The sequence below is a fragment of the Cupressus sempervirens genome, chromosome 10, assembly GCF_028749045.1.
Source record: "Cupressus sempervirens isolate cs-2001-9-10 chromosome 10, ASM2874904v1, whole genome shotgun sequence".
Lineage (NCBI taxonomy): Eukaryota > Viridiplantae > Streptophyta > Pinopsida > Cupressales > Cupressaceae > Cupressus > Cupressus sempervirens.
This window is the reverse complement of record NC_143127.1, coordinates 82,353,608-82,372,369: the sequence shown is the minus strand read 5'-3', so window position 1 is coordinate 82,372,369 and position 18,762 is coordinate 82,353,608.

Here is an 18,762-nt window from a genome sequence, read left to right as displayed (position 1 = left end):
ATGATAGGTACTTCCCTTGCATCCATTTCTCTACACCTACCCTGTTGGGTATCTACTTTCAAGCCAAGGGCTTCCATAACTTTGAAAGGCATAATAACAATGACATTTTTGAGTCAATCATGAAATTTTAAAATTTTTTGTTATAACTAGACTGAGAAAGGAAGGATCGATGTCTTCTATGTAAGCTACAGATGAATTGTCCAAATACATCTAGGTTATTTGGGACACGACTCCTTTGTCTTCTTTTCCTTCTATTATGAGTGTTGTTTGTTGCATGACTGTTGGTTCTTGTTCAAAAATATTACTATTTCCTATCCCACCTAACCAAGAAAAAGCCTTATTTTTGTGTTCCTCTATCCTAAACATCTCAAATAAAGGAACTTTGACAGTGATTTGTGACAATGTTGCAATCATATCAACATGATCATAGACAATAGGTTTAAAAAATTAATTGTAGCTATTAGTCTGGAATAGCAGGCTCTACTACTTGCTTGATAACATCAGAATTTGATTTCTTTTCTTGCACATTTACTTTGATTGCTTCAACTCCTTGAAACTATACTTTATTTTTGGGCTCGTAGTTTTTGTTCTTACTATCCTTGATCTTAGTTGTCACTGGATTATCCTTTTTATTTTTATCATTCATTTTATGAGTAATGTCTTTAATGAAAATATTAGATGACTTACTCATACCATTATTAATAGTTTTTTTCTCAGATTGTAAGTACTATGCACTTGGGCTATCATTTTTGGAGTGATTCTATCAATTTCTTCATTTGATGGTATTCTCAAATTCATGTGATCCACACCTAAAAATGTATTACATATCCTATCTTCATCTTGATCTTCATCATCTGAAAACACTTGTTGGTGGTGCAATTGATTTACAACATCATTTTCAAAGTCTTCTAAGTCATATTCCTCACCACCATCACACAAATTTATCATATTACATCCTACATCCTCATGACTCTCTTCTTCCTCTCCTTCATTTTGTGCATGTTGATTTGCAAAAATAGATTGAGCAACTGCATAATACTCAAGCAAATGACACAAAATACACCAAGGTACATCATCTATCATATTCACAGAATTTCTTTGTAGTGGATCTGGTGTACCTATGTCTTTAGTGCCTTGAGTAGGATTAGGAATTGGTTCTCAATCTTTCCATTGTGTCGTATAGGGACAGTTCTACATCCTAGGTTGCCTATTGTAATGGGTATTAAATTGAGGTTTATCACCAGTGTTTTGCTTATTGGCATGATTTCCTGATGGATTCAAGTTCTTTAGCAGGTTTAAAACTCGGTCCATTGTATCATCCTCAGGCTTCTTCTTTATATTGTTAAATTCATTCAATATAAAACTAGCATTTGTATTGTCTTCATATTGTTCCTTGAAAAGATGCTCTAAGTCATTCCATGAGCCTACACTATCATCAGGTGGCCTCCTAAACCAATCCCTAGCATCTTTAGTCAATGAGTGTACAAATAACTTCATTACTACATCTTCATGTTCTACCTCATAATCATTTTGCATGTCTATAAATTTTCTTAGGTGCTCTTCACCAGTTACAGTATTGTTACCTAAAAATTTAATTACCTTGTCTTTAAATCATTTGAAATAGGATTAGGGAAACCAAGGATGCTTATGAAAGACATTTTCTTATATTTCTCCATGTAGATAGGTCTTCTTTCAAAACCTACAATATTTGATGTACTTGCTCCAACAGCTTGAGTTTTCTTTGGGACTTGAATATGTTGAGCAACAAATAATTGACTACTTATAGTAGAAGATGTGGCAGGGGTTGACTGAGATATGTTTTGGCTAGTCACTATTGGTCTACAAGTAGGAGTAAAGGATATGACTTGTGAGGATAGATTTGTCTACGATGCTAAGGAAAAATTGGATTTGATAAACTATATTTTCCTTCTTGTTTCTACAGCTTGGGCTTCATTTTCAACCTTGTCTAGTTCTTTGGCTAGATCTTCTCTTTCTTTCTTGGCATTCTCTAAATCTAGGTCAAGCTTTGACATGAAAGGAGTTGTAGATTTGCTAGGAAGAACTTGGGGCTCATTTATTTGTATTCCTACAACCTTTTGCTTCCCTTTATTAGGGTTCTTTACAGTTAAATCTATAACCTTGGGTTCAATAGGCTCATAGGGTTAGATTTGTGAGATAATAGGCCCATCCTTCCCTTTAAGAAGGTGCTCCTCCTCTTTAATTTTTGATCTCAAATCATCATTATCCCCAAAAAAATTTAGGTGCAGCTTAGAAGATCTCTCTTCTAGTTTTGTGTTTTGCTTCTACAAAGCATTCATTCTCCTAAGCAGGTTATCTCTATTAATGAGATTGTTCATAGTAACTTATTACTTCTCCTTCTCCAAACATATGTGTTTGGCCTCTTCTTCAACAACCCTTTTCTTAAGGAATTCAATCTTTGAGCATAATTCTTCTGGGTCTACAAAGGTAGCCTCTGAATCAACTGAGTCATCTAGTTCTATAAGGTTTCTTTCCACATATGGAGCTTGTATAGGATTGAATCCAGTATCTAGATTACCTTTATATCCCCACCTATGGTCCATTTCCTTCACCACATCTGGCCTAATAGGAATATCCCCTATAGATTGCACATTCTTATCATGATAAAATCTCTCTTCTTGCAATGGGATTGTGACCATTTTTCCCAAATTCTAGTAGTTTTTGATTCAAAATTTAAGGAAGAAGATTATCTTTTGGCTATAGGTTGGTATTGAGAATGGGCTGACACACTACCTCTAGGTTTCCAGGTAAGATTAGGATCTATCTTCTTTTTTGCTTGGTTTTTCCTACCCCCCATGAGTTAATTTTGTGTAGAATGGTACTTCTAGATTGGTCTTTGTAAAAGCTTTTATACTTTTCCTCTTGTCTTCCATTTTATGAATTAATTGAAATATATAGTATTAGCTACAAAACCTTCTGACTGAGTCACCACCTTTTTTGAAGGAAACCAAATTTTTTTGAAAGTAGATCTGACACAATAATCCAATCAAGAAGACTTTCAAGACTACACACTTTTGGGGATATAAACTCTAGTTCACAGATAAGGCTCCATTAGAAACAACCCACACCATGCTCTTCCTGTTGTATTGGAATTTCTCAAATTATCAAGGTTTGTTACTAGAAAAAAGACCAATAGATAGACAATGACAAATACTGATACTTAGAGTAAGAAGTGTACAAATAATACTAGAGACTATAATGGGTCATTCCATAAATTTCTTTACAACAACTCCCTAGTGGAGCCGCCATTTTGTTGGGTCCTAATTTAGTAGTGATTTCAACTACATTTTATGATGTGAGAAAACCTAGGAATTAGATAAAAACCATTATAGGAATTCTACAAATCACAAAGGTCCAACTAACAAGAAATTGAAGTCTTCTCTGCTTTGAATTCTACAAGATTTAGGCAGGTTTATCTCAGGAATTTGAATCTATACTCTTCTAGTCAAGATTTATAATACAAATTCTAGTGACAACAAATTTATGAGCCTTTTTTCTTCTAATTCAATGACCTTTAGATATGGTAACCAACTATTTTACCAAAATGCTGAGGCTTATTGAATCAAGTACAGATTGACATTTTCACACTTCGTTTATAGAAATATAAGGATTGATTGATAATTGTACTCTGCATCATGCAAAGCATTCCACTTAGATTAACTTACAAAGATGGCCATTGCCTTATTTGTTGGGCTATAACTAATAGAGACCACACACCTACTTTTGATACTATCTCAACACTTTGTGTAAAGATTTATTTATATTCATGTCCAGATCTCATACTTATCTTATCTTCACCTAAAACCATGGTGTTCTTTCACTTTGCATTAAGCATTTACACAATCCATTAGATTACTAGAAAAAGCAAACTAAAATATAATTCAAAGATAATTACAACTGAAATTCAATAAACTTTTCTATCAAAATTTCAGAGAACAAAATAGAGACAAGAGAAGATATGAGATTTGGGTTGAAATCAACTCTTAGTATTTGGATTCATTTGCTTTGAAGTGTATACAATTTAGTGATTATCTTTATCAGAAATAACTCAAAGGACCAACAATTGTAACTTAGCATTCAATTTTGGAATTGATTTATAGTATGAATGGACCAACTCAAAATTTACATATGCTCATGCAATAAAAGAAATTTGGACCTTCCTCTAGCCTTGGGAACTCACTTATATAGTGTGGGTTGCAACAAGCTTTAGGCATAGAGGAAAAAATATAGCTATCTTTAGCACAAAAAGATTTACAAAAAGGACAAAAATTGTCACTATTATAGAAAAGAAAAAAAATTTGTGTTCGTTTGCCTTTTGCAATAGAATGGCTTCTCATAGATTTTCTTGTGGTGGGGATAGTTCTATTGTAGCAACTTCTTGTTGATCCGCTGCATCTAATGATTGGTCTTGCTCCATCTATTATTCTCTAGGGTGTGGGACCACTTGGCTCACACGTGATGTATCATGCTCTAATATCTAAATATTCATCACAATTGGTTTCTCTTCTACTAGATCATCAATTTGAGTGGGTGTGTATACTATTGTAGTTTGTTGCTTCATTTTCATCCCTTCTATTTGAACTGCCTTATCAAATAAATACACCTTTTTTGTGGCAATTGATTTGTCCACATTTTCTCCTTCAACTTCCATTTGCAACAACTATGTTGTTGGGGAATAATCAGCTATCCACTTGTCAAAAAGTGCATCATTAGGCCAATTGAAGCTCAATATTTCTTGTTGATTCTTTAAAATACCCTTTCCCATTCTCCTTATATCAGTAAAATCTTGTTTGAAAGAATAAATTTTTTTGTACCTATATAATTTCCTTGGTAGTTCTAGAAAAACAAATGTATTTTTCATCATTTACCACCTTATTAAGCCTGATGCTCATCAATTCATTTTATTCCTTGGCCCATTCCTCCTTTCTTTTTATTTGACCCATACCTCTGAGAGCATGAGGAAACAGATCAAAACTTTTACCAAGATACTTCAAGAAGTAGTTATTTATCTTTCTTTGCAAGAGATCATTAGCTTGATCAAAAGTTCTTTTAACCCATTCATTAGAAAAGTCAATGACATGACAACAAAGGGTTGTGATGGTATCATCCATGCTAATCCATTTGTTCAGAATATACCTTAAGGTTGTCTCATTATTTATCAATTCATTCCAAATTTCAACTAGTTTTTACAAATATAAATAGAAAAGGATCCATCCTATCCTTTCCACTAGATACAAAATTGTATCCCTGATTTTGTCTTCATGTTTGATACCTAATTCCACCATGTAGTGACCATATTTTTGCTTTTTCTTCTTCAAGCTCCTCAGCTAAATAAAGTTGTGGTTCTTGAGAAGTAATTAGGATTTCTAAAATTGGAATGGTGTTAAAAGGTGGTATTGGGGGAGGGGGAGAACATTTGAGTGGGCCAGATTGTGTGCATACCTTTCTTTTCCCTAATTATTTCTCCAATTGTGCAATCTTATTTTCCAATTGGTAAATCTTATTCCCTCTTTCATCATAGGCTTCCAAAACCTTTTCAATTTTTTCATTTAGTTCCAAGAATTTTTTTATTATCTTTGGTTGCCACAGCTACACCAAACTCATCCATTTCCTTGTTTATTAAGGCCACCTTTTCATTGTCTACTTCTTCAACTCTGTAGACCATGAGACTGCTTGTATGCTCAGAACCTGAGACTTCCTAAATTCTAGCCTTATCTCTCTTCTAAATGGACCACATGAACAGTTTTTTTTGTCATCACTATATTTCACCCCTTTATGGGCTTGCAAAACCTTGTCCTCAATTCTAAACTGGGTCTCCTTTTCCTTTTTGATTGCACGAAAGGAACTATCATAATTCTTGAGTCCTTTAACAATTTCCTTCCCCCCTCACAGGTTATCTATCCAAACTCTTCTATGAGTTTGGCCTTGACCTCCTCTTCAATGTCAAATTCATGCTAATTAAGTTGCTTTGCTTTAATATTTTTCACTTTGCCTCTAAATTGTCTATATTACTCCTCCATAAAAATTAGATGAATGCTTTTAACTTAACAATGATTTCATCATCTAAGAATTTCTTAGATGTCTGTTCCACCACAGGATCAATTTATTTTCCTTTAAAATCCCCTATAGTGAGAGATAAAAATGGCGTGGGAGGCTCTACATGTGCTCCTTCTTTTACCTTTGTTGTAGTTATGACAATAATCCCTTGGCAACCCATCTTTTTTAGTTTCTCCCTCAAGGAGTCTTCATCTTCTATATGTATGGGGGTTTGTAAAGGGGAATACTCCTCAACCCTAGATGAGGAGCCATGTTCCAATTTCTTCTTCTTTGCAATAGGTGCATTAGGTGGACTTTCTAAAAGTTGTCTCTTGTAGGGAGGCATAGGTTGTACACTTCTTTCCATAACATACCCATCCCTTTTTTGTAGAGTGTACTGGCCTAATTATGTTTTCTTTGCTGGACAACCTTTTTTCTATCTCAATAGCCTTGTTTGGATAGGCTTGAGCCAAAATTGCCTTCTTCTCATTTAGGGTTTTCATGAACCCAGGAAATTTATTTACAAGCATGTTAATCTTATTTCCCCAATATTTTATATCAGCTAGGGCATTATACTTAGTCTCTAGAGCATTAATAAATTCAATAATTTTGCTATATGCTTTCCATTTTTCTTTTCTAACTTCCTGCTCTTGCAATGAGAATTCATTCTTAATTATGGCCTTAGGAAAATAAATAAATTTTTCATAAGATTTACCTTTAATCCTTTCCTTGAAAATATCATAGAAACCCTTAGGGTCAATAAAATGAGGATGGGATTGGGCCATCTAATATTTGTCCAAAAATTTTCCTAATTGCCTCCAACCTTTCTTAGCAAAACCAAAATTGTAGACTATAGTAAATTGATGAAAGAATGTACCTTTGGATTTGACCATCAGTTCTTTTTCTTCTAATCCTCCCACTTGCCACAAGATTTCTACAATCCCAACTTTCAATGGCACTTAATATGATAATACATGGGGTTTCCCTTGGAAACCATACACCCTGAATATAGTTGAGACCGAGTATGGGATGATATCCCCCCAGTTGTGGCTTAACTTCAATTCCTTGGCATGATCTTTGGGTCTAATCGATTCCAGTAATGATTGAGGTATCCTAAGATTATCTCTAGTTAATAAAAACCTCAACTTGGAAGCAAAGTATCTATCAAACCTCATGAATCTAGCATTAGTAACTTCCCAAGTCATATCTACACTCCATGACTGATTAGTTAACTTTTCTCCATCCTTTTCTAACTCCAATTTCATCTCCTTGGAGAAAATAGACACACCCTTGTACAATCATATGCACATCAACATGGAATACCAACAGAAAGGTTTATCTACATTGGATTTGCTAATACCTATCAATCAATTGTCGATTTTGTCTACAAAGAATGTGGAAACTTCAAAAATTGAGCTCATACCATACTATAATGGTTAATAAATGATGAAACCTATAGACCCTTGGATGTGATCTTTCTCATCCATCCCAAAGAGTCTACAGAGGAAAAAATATAGTGCTTGTGCCCTAATATTGAAATATTTTCTTAACAGTGGCTTTGGGGTATTTGTTGTCACCAATGACAAATAACTTATCTTTACAAAGTGTTCTTGCAATGGCCCTCTCCTCAGGTACACTCTTTAAGCATCATACCTAGCTTGTAAATCCTCCAAATTGATCTTCTCATGCACTACGTGATTAGTGTTTAACCTAAAAACTTCCCTAATTACCTCTAGTGTAACCCTAAAAAAATTATCTCCAACATGATTCTTGACTATCCTTAACACATAGTCATATCTTTTTCTTATCATTGTCAATAAATCATAATCAAAGGAAACACCAAGAAGAATTAGTTTGTCAATGTCAAATTCCTAAACATTTCTTAGAGGAGTATCATGTTTTCTCTTAGAAAACCACTTTCAAAAGAGCTCTAAACCCTTGATGGATATTTTGACATCTCCTAACCAATTGGATTTATCATAAAACCCCTCACTAAACATTAACCTATGGTGTTTTGGGACTAGCTCTCTCCTTTTAGCAGCTTCATTAGTAGAGAAAGGTAACTGTTCCAAAAAATTATCATGTATGCTTCTTTTTTGGTAATCTACTTTTCTTGAGAAATCCCTTTGTGGAGGCATCTTGTCTATCTTATCACAATTAAAACCACAATTTGTCTAATAACTAAAGGTTTTCAATACTTACCCAAACAGACTCTCTTGCTCCACTAAAATTTTTGTCTACAACAATTCACGGCTTTGAGAAAATGTAATTTGGACTTTGAATCTTGTTGCACTCTAAAATTTTCATTTCCTGGTACTCAATAATGAAAAGAATCACATCTTTTATGCCAATTATCTTCACATGAATTCACATTGATCAAAATTAATGTTCTAACAATCACATTACAAGTCATGCCACAAAATTTGAAACCTATTCATTGATCTTGGAAAAATTGGATGAATCTATTTTAAGACTCCAAAGGCTGTATTACATTTTTGAGAAGTCAAATACATGTCAACACAACACTTACTGGCTTTAGTTAAAGTTTGAGCATCTTCATAATACAAGGAAGCGACGTTCGTCGATCTTCATTTGATCGATGAAATTAAAAGATCCTAGTTGTTGTTGCATTCACTTCAAACTTTAGGCTCACTGATACATGTATCTCTTTGTCACTTTCTTGCTTTGGTTAAACATCATACAACTTCACAATGTGGGAAAGCAATGACCCTTGATCTTTATTTGATCAACAATCATAGAAAAGGAAATACCTTCTTTTATACTCTACATTCTTATCAAATTAGAACTCACCATCTAGAACCTCATACTAACAACAACTTTTGGAAATTCATGAAAATAGATGACCCTACCACATCAATGTGTCATCACATCACTTTCCCACTTTGGTTAAATATCACACAATTTCAAATTGTGGGAAATTGACATCTTTTGATCTTCTAAGATCTGGTGGCATCAAGAAGATGATGGATCTTTATTAGAATCAATGTCTACAACTAATAGAATCATGCCATTTGGACCATGTTCTAACATGTTTCTTTCTTGCAGCCCATAACAAGATGTGAAGACACCATTTCCATGTGGTAGCTTGTTGCTTCCCTACTTTAGTTAACATTCAGATACTTACAAAATGTAGGAATATGATAAGCATTGATCTTTACCTGATCAACAGTGAGGAGCATGCACAATCTTACATTGCTTTAAAACTAAAGGACAAGGTCCCGTAAGGACAGATGTCAAAATGTTGTATTCCCTCTTTGGTTAAAAATCATACAACTCCATAATGCAAGAATGTGATAATTGTTGATCTTCACTTGATTAATGATCATGAAATCAAACTTATCAAGGGTTAAGAATTTCAACAAAACAATGGGCAAGCCAACCCAAGGAAAAACTAAGGTTGAAAAGGATTTATGAACTAGGGTAAAATTGATTTTCATGAAAATAATAAAGGACTTCATGAAAGCCATATAATAAAAAGGTTTTTTCAAAGGCATTTAGGGCTTTATTTGAAAACCTTCCCATGCATATTCAAAAATACAAACAATGTGAACCAAATTTTAAGAATCTAGGGAACAAAAGACATTAGGGAAACACAAATTAGATATTTTTCTAGTGCATAATCATTAAAAGATACACAATTCCTAATTCCAACTGGGTTTTTACTACAAATTTGTAGAATTTTTAACATGTGAAAACTAGGCTAACAACTAGTAGCTAGAACAAAGGACAAAAATGTTATAGGAAAAAAGTGGGTATTCATGAACAAGTTGAATGAAAAAGGTGAACTCATAAGGAATAAGGCTAGACTAATATGCAAAGGATATGCACAAGAAGAAAAAATTGACTATGGGGAAACATTTTTCCCTATTGCAAGACTAGAAGGAGTTAGAACATTACTTGCATGTTCTTGATATAAAGGATTTAAGGTATACCAAATGGATGTCAACTCTACATTTCTAAATAGAATACATGTATAGAAGAAGTCTGTTGATCTCAGATTGGTTTTGACTAGTGAGTTTCTACACACTTAAGTCATATACAAACAATGTGAACCAACTTTTAAGAATCTAGGGGACAAAAGACATCAGGGAAACACAAATTAGATATTTTTATAGTGCATAATCATTAAAAGATACACAATCCCAAATTCCAACTAGGTTTTTACTACAAATTTGTAGAATTTTTAACATGTGAAAACCAGGCTAACAATTGGCAACTAGAATAAAGGACAAAAATGTTATAGGAAAAAAGTGGGTATTCATGAACAAGTTGAATGAAAAAGGTGAACTCACAAGGAATAAAGCTAGACTGATATGCAAAGGATATGCACAAGAAGAAATAATTGACTATGGGGAAACATTTTTCCCTATTGCAAGACTAGAAGGAGTTAGAACATTACTTGCATGTTCTTCTTATAAAGGATTTAAGGTATACCAAATGGATGTCAAGTCTACATTTCTAAATAGAATACATGTAGAAGAAGTCTGTTGATCTCAGACTGGTTTTGACTCGTGAGTTTCTATACACTTAATTCATTTACTTAGTTTATGTCGAACAAGTAGTATATGTCGAGCACAACATGTATACGATAGAGCATGCCGAGTCCACAGTGACTGTTGAGTCACTCATGTGCTGAGTCATTCAAGTGCCAAGTAGACAGTGCATGCCGAGTCACAATATAGAAATCAGTATATGCTAAGCATCAGAGACTTTAGATGTTGAGTAACATAGTTTTGTCATAGTTGTTTGTATTGGCACAAATTACTACGTAAACCATTTTTGAACTGACTTACAGATTGAATTACAATATTTTGGTGATAAGGATGCATCACAAGTTGGAATCCCTATGAAGTACATGCATCCAATCAGGTAAAGGGAAGGTTTAAATGAAAAAATGGATGAATCATAGTCATTGATTCATACCTAACCCTAAGTCACTGTTAATCCGAAATTGCCTCCTACTAGAAAATCAAATTCTAACAAAGATAAGTTTCAATGGTAATCTAAGATACACATGAAATGATGTAACATTAAGTAATTTTCTCTATTTTCATGATATGCCTTAATATCTTAAATCATGACCATGTGATTCCCATGGTCACAGGCAGTTGAGCACTGACTAAGGTCAAGGCTATGAAGCTGCACTCTACTTTGATTTCACCCAATCACATGGTCATATTGACATGCTATGGTTTGGGTGGCAAGGATGTGGCAAAGCAAGAGTTCTAATGTCCAAACTATATCCTACACCATTAGATCATTTAGATCTACAACCAGTGCATGATTGCTATAGATTGAGAGATGAAAAAGCTTTGAGTTATGATGGAGTGATTCTCTTACTTCACTTGGTTGCAAAGGTCAAAAAATGATCCTAGTTCAAGGTGGCGAAGCAACGATGACCAATAAATCATAGTTTCACAAGCAGAGATGGTTATTCAAGGAAGGTGATGGCGAGGATACAATTGTGGGTAATTGAATGCAAGGCATAAAGACTCAATGCTGACAGGTTGGCATAATGATGAGGAAAATTGGTCCACATAGAAAAACTTAATGACTAAATATCAGTTGACCAAAGAATGTTATCGAGTTGGATGTTAGTAGTAGCAAGAGCAGTTCCCTAAGCGATCTTTTTGATTCTTTGCAACCATTTTCATTGATCCCTAGGCTTTATAAACACAAAGAAATATTCCACCACCATTTATTGATCCACTCATTTAGTCAAAGATTGAATAACCCCCATTATTGACCTCTTAGAGATTTTTTTGGTGAAGAAGTGATCCCTTTCATGTATAGATTTACACAAAAGTTAGATCTTTCCAATTTTTGTAGTGATTTTTTCCCTTTGGAGATTTGATTCTAATGGTTAAGTTTTTCCTTACAAGAGAAGTCATCCAAGTGATACTTGCACTATAAAGGAAAAAATTGATGTCAAAGTCAAATTTTCTCTGTTTCTTTGTTAGATTGTGGTGACTAATCAGGAAAGTACTATACATACTTCATAATTATTGGTACTATTTGCCAATTATTTTGGTACTATTCACCATTCGTAGATTTTCCACTAAAGTTATGGCTAATTATGGCTGACATGTTATAACCCTAAAGTGATTTAATACTTGTATAAAAGGGTTTAGGGTTGGGTATTTTTCATTATGTTGTGATGCGAAATTGGTTCTTGTAGCGATATTGAGCTGTAAGGGATTACAAATTGTAATCAGGTTGTAATCATTGGATTGTAATAAGATTGAACTTGTTGTTTGGTGGACGTAGCCCAGGGATTGGGTGAACCACGTTAAATCTTGGTGCCTTGTATTCATTTCTGTGTGATCTATTATTTTTTGTTATTGGTTATATTTGCATGTAGTTTTTATTTCTGTTCGTGGTTTATCCTAACAAGTGGTATCAGAGCGAGGTTGTCTTTCAGTTATCCTCTGCAGGAAAGTCTCACGGTTAAGTGGGAGTCTCATAGTTGAGTGGGAGTGATGGTAGATGAGGGTAAGCTAAGGGTTGATAGGTTTAATGGGCAGAACTTCCAGTTATGGAAGATGCAAATGGAAGACTATCTATATCAGAAGGATTTATGGAAGCCGTTGGAAGGCAAAGCCAAGAATCAGGGAACTATCTCAGACGCTGAATGGGATCTTTTGGATAGAAAGGCACTCAGAAGCATTCGGTTATGCTTGGCACCATCCGTGGCATTTCATATTACAAAAGCAAAGATGACAGAAGATTTGATGAAAACCCTAGCGACATTGTATGAAAAGCCCTCTGCTTCAAACAAGATATTTCTCATTAAGCATTTATTTAATATGAAAATGGCAGAAGGTGGATCTATTGCAGATCATTCAAATGAGTGTAATACTATTACTAGTTAGTTATCTTCTATGGGTATCAATTTTGATGAAGAAATTAGGGCTCTCTTGATTTTGTGTTCTTTGCCTAAAACCTAGAATAGCTTGGTAATGGCAGTGAGTAATTTTGTTCCTGGATCTAGTACCCTAAACTATGATGATGTGATCGGTGTTGTTTTGAGTGCGAAAACTCATAGGAAATCCTCAGGTGGATCTACATCAGGAAGTGCTTTGAATGCACAAAGTAGGGGCAGAATGACTCAAAGAGGAACTAACTCTGGAAATAGTGGGAAATCAAGAGGAAAGTTAAAGGGGAGGAGGTCTCAATCGAGAGGACCAAATGATTGCTGGTACTGTGGGAAACCAGGGCACAAAAAGAAAGATTGCTAGAATCGAAAAAAAAATGAAGGAGATAAATTAAATGGAGACAAGGAGGCAAATGTGGTAAGTAAAAAATTTGAAGAGGATGCTTTGCTTCTGTCTTTAGAGAGTGTTGATGATTCATGGGTTTTAGATTCTGGTGCTTCATTTCATGCTACACCTCATAGAGGTTATCTCATTGATTATGTCCAAGGGGATTTTGGGCTTGTTTATTTGGGGGATAATAAACCTTATCAGATTGTTGGAAAGGGAAAAATTAAGATTAATTTTTAGAATGGGAATCATTGGCTACTACATGAGGTAAGACATGTTCCAAGGCTGAGTTGAAATTTAATTTCAGCCAGGCAACTCGGTGATGAGGGTTTTGTAGTTACTTTTAATGTTAAAAATTGGAAGGTTTCAAAAGGTTCCCTTGTAGTAGAAAAAGGTGTGAAAGTAGGCACCTTATATCTTTGTACATGTCATATTGTTCCTACTACTTTGATTGTTTCAGAGAAAAATGAATGTTCAGGAACAATTGTTGCAGTTGAGCAGGGAGAACAAATAGTTGTTGTAGATTTTGATACAGCGCTGTGGCACAACAGACTTGGGCACATGAGTGAGAAAGGTATGAAATTACTTCATTCAAAGAAAGTTTTACCAGGTTTGAAATGTGTTAATATGGATTTCTGTGAAAGTTGTGTGTATGGAAGACAAAAGAGAGTGAGTTTTGTAAAGAATGGGAAGGAAAAGAAAAAGGAGAAATTAGAGCTTGTGCATACAGATGTATGGGGACCAGCTCAGGTATCTTCCCTTGGTGGCTCTCATTATTATGTTACATTTATTGATGACACAACTAGAAAATAATGGGTTTATTTCCTCAGACAGAAATCTGATGTATTTCAAACTTTTAAGAAATGGAAATGCTTGGTTGAAAATAAGACTGGTAAGAAATTAAAATGTCTCAGATTTGATAATGGTGGTGAGTATTGATGTCATGAATTTGAATATTATTGCTCCACTAATGGTATTCATAGACAAAAAACTATTCCAAGGACTCCACAGGAAAATGGAGTGGCTGAACAGATGAACATCAATATAATGGAGCGCGCAAGGAGCATGAGGTTGCATGCTGGGTTGCCCTTACACATGTGGGTGGAGGCTGTCAATGCTACAATATATTTGATTAATAGAGGTCCCTCTACTCCTTTGGGCTGTGGTATTCTAGAGGAAGCATGGACTGGTAAGAAGGTGAGTTATTCTTTTCTCAAGACCTTCTGTTGTGAAGCTTTTGTTCATATAGACTCTGAAAATAGAACCAAGCTAGAAGCTAAATCAAAGAAATGTGTCTTTTTTGGATATGGCATTAATGAATTTGGTTATAGGCTTTAGGATTTTGAAAATCTTAAAATTTTTAGAATTCAGGATGTCATATTCAATGAGAAAGTGTTGTATAAAGATTTGTTGCAGCAACATGAGAAGGAAGAAGCTGATTATGTAGTGCTAGATGATACTCCAAAAGCTGATGTTCCATCCATTCCTCATGATGTGCAACAACTGCAACAACAAATACCACACACACCAGTGAATGTAGACGGTCAACGAGGCAAATTAGACCTCCACAAAGATTTACTCCCTCTTTGTATTCTATTTTACTTACTGATGCTAGTGAACCTGAAAGTTATGATGAAGCTGTACAGGTGGATACTAAGATTCAGTGGGAGTCTGCAATGAAAGATGAATGGACTCTTTGCTACCGAATAAGACATGGGATCTATGCAAGTTTCCTGCAGGTAAAAAGGCTTTACAGAATAAGTCGGTTTACAGGTTGAAAGAAGAGGAAGGAGGTAAGAAAATATTTAAGGCTAGGTTAGTTGTAAAAGGATTTGCATAGAAAAAGGGAATTGATTTTGATGAGATATTTTCTCCAATTGTTAAAATGACCTCTATCCATACTATTTTAAGTCTTGTGGCTACTGAAAAATTGCATTTAGAGCAGTTGGATGTTAAAATAGCCTTTCTTCATGGTGATTTGGATGAAGAAATATATATGGCCTAGCCACGGGGATTTGAGGTCAAAGGTAAGGAGAACTTAGTGTGCAAATTGAAGAAAAGTTTATATGGCTTGAAGCAAGCACCTCGGAAATGGTATCTAAAATTTGATAGGTTTATGCATGAGCATGGCTATAACAGGTGTCATTCAGATTATTGTATTTATTTTAAGAGGTTGGATGATGATAGCTACATTATTTTATGTCTATATATTGATGATATGCTTGTAGCGGGGTCTAACATGGATCATATTAAGGGCCTGAAACACCAGTTAGCACATGCATTTGCTATGAAGGATTTGGGGGCAAAAAAAAAAATCCTTGGTATGAAGATTTACAGAGATAGGAAGAACATAACATTGATGCTATCTCAAGCTCATTATGTTGAGAAGGTGTTGCAACATTTCTCTATGGAGAATGCTAAAGCTATCAACACACCTTTACCTAGTCATTTGAAATTGACTAAGAAGATGTGTCCCAAGACACAGGAAGAGGAGGATAAGATGTCCAAGGTACCCTATGCTTCAGCTGTAGGAAGCTTGATGTATGCTATGGTATGCACTAGGCTAGATATTGCACATGCAGTGGGAGTCGTTAGCAGGTATATGAGTCATCCAGGATTTGAGCATTGGAATGTTGTCAAGTGGATTCTCAGATATTTGAGAGGAACATCCAATAACTGTTTACACTTTGGGGGCTCTACTACTGATTTGTGGGGCTATGTTGACTCAGATTTGGCAGGGGATATTGATACCAAGCAGAGTACTACAGGTTATGTCTTTACTATTGGTGGGGCAACTGTGAGCTAGGTTTCTAGGTTACAAAAGATTAATGCTCTATCCACTACAGAGGTAGCCAAGGAGATGATATGGCTTCAGTTCTTCTTGGAAGAATTGGGACATCCTCAGAAGGATAATTTTTTGTTCACAGATAGTTAGAGTGCCATTCATCTTGCTAAGAATTCAGCTCTGCATTCTAAGACCAAACACATATAGTTGCGATGCCATTTCATTCGGTCAGTTTTGGAGGATGGACAGTTAAAGCTGGAGAAGATACACACCAATGACAATCCAGCAAATATGTTGACAAAGGTTGTCACAAGGGAGAAGCTAAACTCCTCTTCAGCTTCGGTTGGTCTTTTAGACTGAACATGAATAAAAGAATAGCAGAGTCCAGGGTGGTTTGATCCAGTGGGAGCCCCATGTGGTAGTGGTATTGCTACAGGATCAATCTTCAAGTGGGAGATTGTTGTTTAGTGTGGAGCCTGATCAGTCCCCAAGTGGGAGATTTTTAGATTGTGGTGACTGATCAAGAAAGTACTATACATACTATTCACCAATCATTTTGGTACTATTCACCATTCGTAGATTTGCCACTAAAGTTATGGCTAATTATGGCCAACATGTTATAACCCTTAAGCGGTTTAATACTTATATAAAAGGGTCTAGGGTTGGGTATTTTTCATTATGTTGTGATGCAAAATTGGTTCTTGCGGTGGTATTGATCTGTAAGGGATTATAGATTGTAATTAGGTTGTAATTACTGGATTGTAATAAGATCGAACTTGCTATTTGGTGGATGTAGCCCAGGGATTGGGTGAACCACATTAAATCTTGGTGCCTTGTGTTCATTTCTGTGTGATCTATTAATTTTTGTTATTGGTTATATTTGCATGTAGTTTTTATTTCTGTCTATGGTTTATCCTAACATTCTTTAGTACTACTTTGACATGCTACTATAAATTCCCTATTACCTCTGAGTTATATGACTTCCTATCTTATCTCTTTCAACTATTGTCATATTGTATAAATCTACTTGCCTCTCTTCAACATACTAAAAATATTTCTAATTTTCACTCTCTATATCTTTTGACCTATGAATGATAAAAAAGTGAAGTATCTTCCTTGTGTCACTCATATGGTTGTCTGATTTATGTGTGGTTTATGGATTGAAGCAGGGTTCAAATCTATATATCTTTAGACTGTCATAATAATAGCACTGTGCATGTATGGGTAGAGATTGATCTGGACACCCTATTTTGGTGCATCACCTCTTTAGAATAGATTAGGTATTTTCTTTTAAGTATTCCTTCTCCTATTCTCTTCAAGAATAGTTTAGGTGCATCCTAATAGTAGAGGAAGTTGACCTTCTTTGGAGATTCAACCTAATAGTTCAAGTCCCATAGCTTGGAGATTATTTCCATGTTTCACAAGGTTGTCCTTAGGTAAGACTTTGGGCAAGGGTGCAAGCTTTTGTGACAATAATTTTTGGCACACCCAGTGGGAAATCATATATTACTACCTTTGGTATAAAGCCTTAAAGAGTCTCATCATTCAAAAGTACTTGGTGACTCTAAGCTTCGAATCACATCCAATTTCTAGACCAAAGTGTTGTGATTCATGCCCAAGAGACACACAAGGGCATCTTCCAGATGTAAAATCTAGTATCAAGAGCTTTCCTTTTCTAACACAAGAAGAAAACCTATGGTATCCTTGTCACTAGTTAGGAGTGAGATAGTAGTGCACACCCCTGCAAGATCCATTTCCAATCCTCTAGTTTTTAGATCTCAGCCTAGGATACCATTCATTCATATCAATAGAAAACTTGCTTATATGGATAGAGCTCATGCTTTCACCACCTTTAATGGTGGGAGCCCCCTCCTATTAGCTTAAAGGCATGATATACCAATATCAGCTCGCAAGAGTGTACCCAAGTTTACTAGTGAAACCTCCACATCCCCTATTTAACATATTCAAGAAGTGTCTAATGTCTATAATATCCATGATGTCTCTAAGGATGATGTAGCAGTCAGACTCCTAGCTTCATCCTTGAAGGGAAAGGAATTACAATGGTATAGAGGTTCACCTCACAACTCTATTACTAATTGGAATGGGTTAGAAAAGTGACCATCTATTGATTTTAGAGAAATTGACAACTATCAAGAGGGCTCCTCATGAATGCATGACTGATTTCAATCATAGATTTTAGAAAACATGGGATAGAATACCCATTACAGTAAAGCCCTCTCCTAGTAATGCATTTTTATACTACCTCAGAGCCTTCAATAGTGATATTGCTACCACCTTGTAGTCTACAAGAGGAGAGACTTTACCGAATGCTTATGAGGTTGCCATAAGTGCTGAAAACATTTTGATACAAGGATGAAAGTTAGCTCCAAGGCCTCCCATGCATTTCTTTCCTAACATGCCTAACCATCAACCTATTGTAGCCCCTATCCATCTCTCCTCTATAAGTCAACATATTGCTATGCTTCTAATAGCCTCTACATCCTTTAGCAAATTTGATAGGATTGAGGCTATGATGTAGACATTACTATAGAATGTAGATAGAAGAATGTTGAATCAAGAAAGGAAGATGGAAGAAAATAGTGTAGTAGTGCAGAAAAT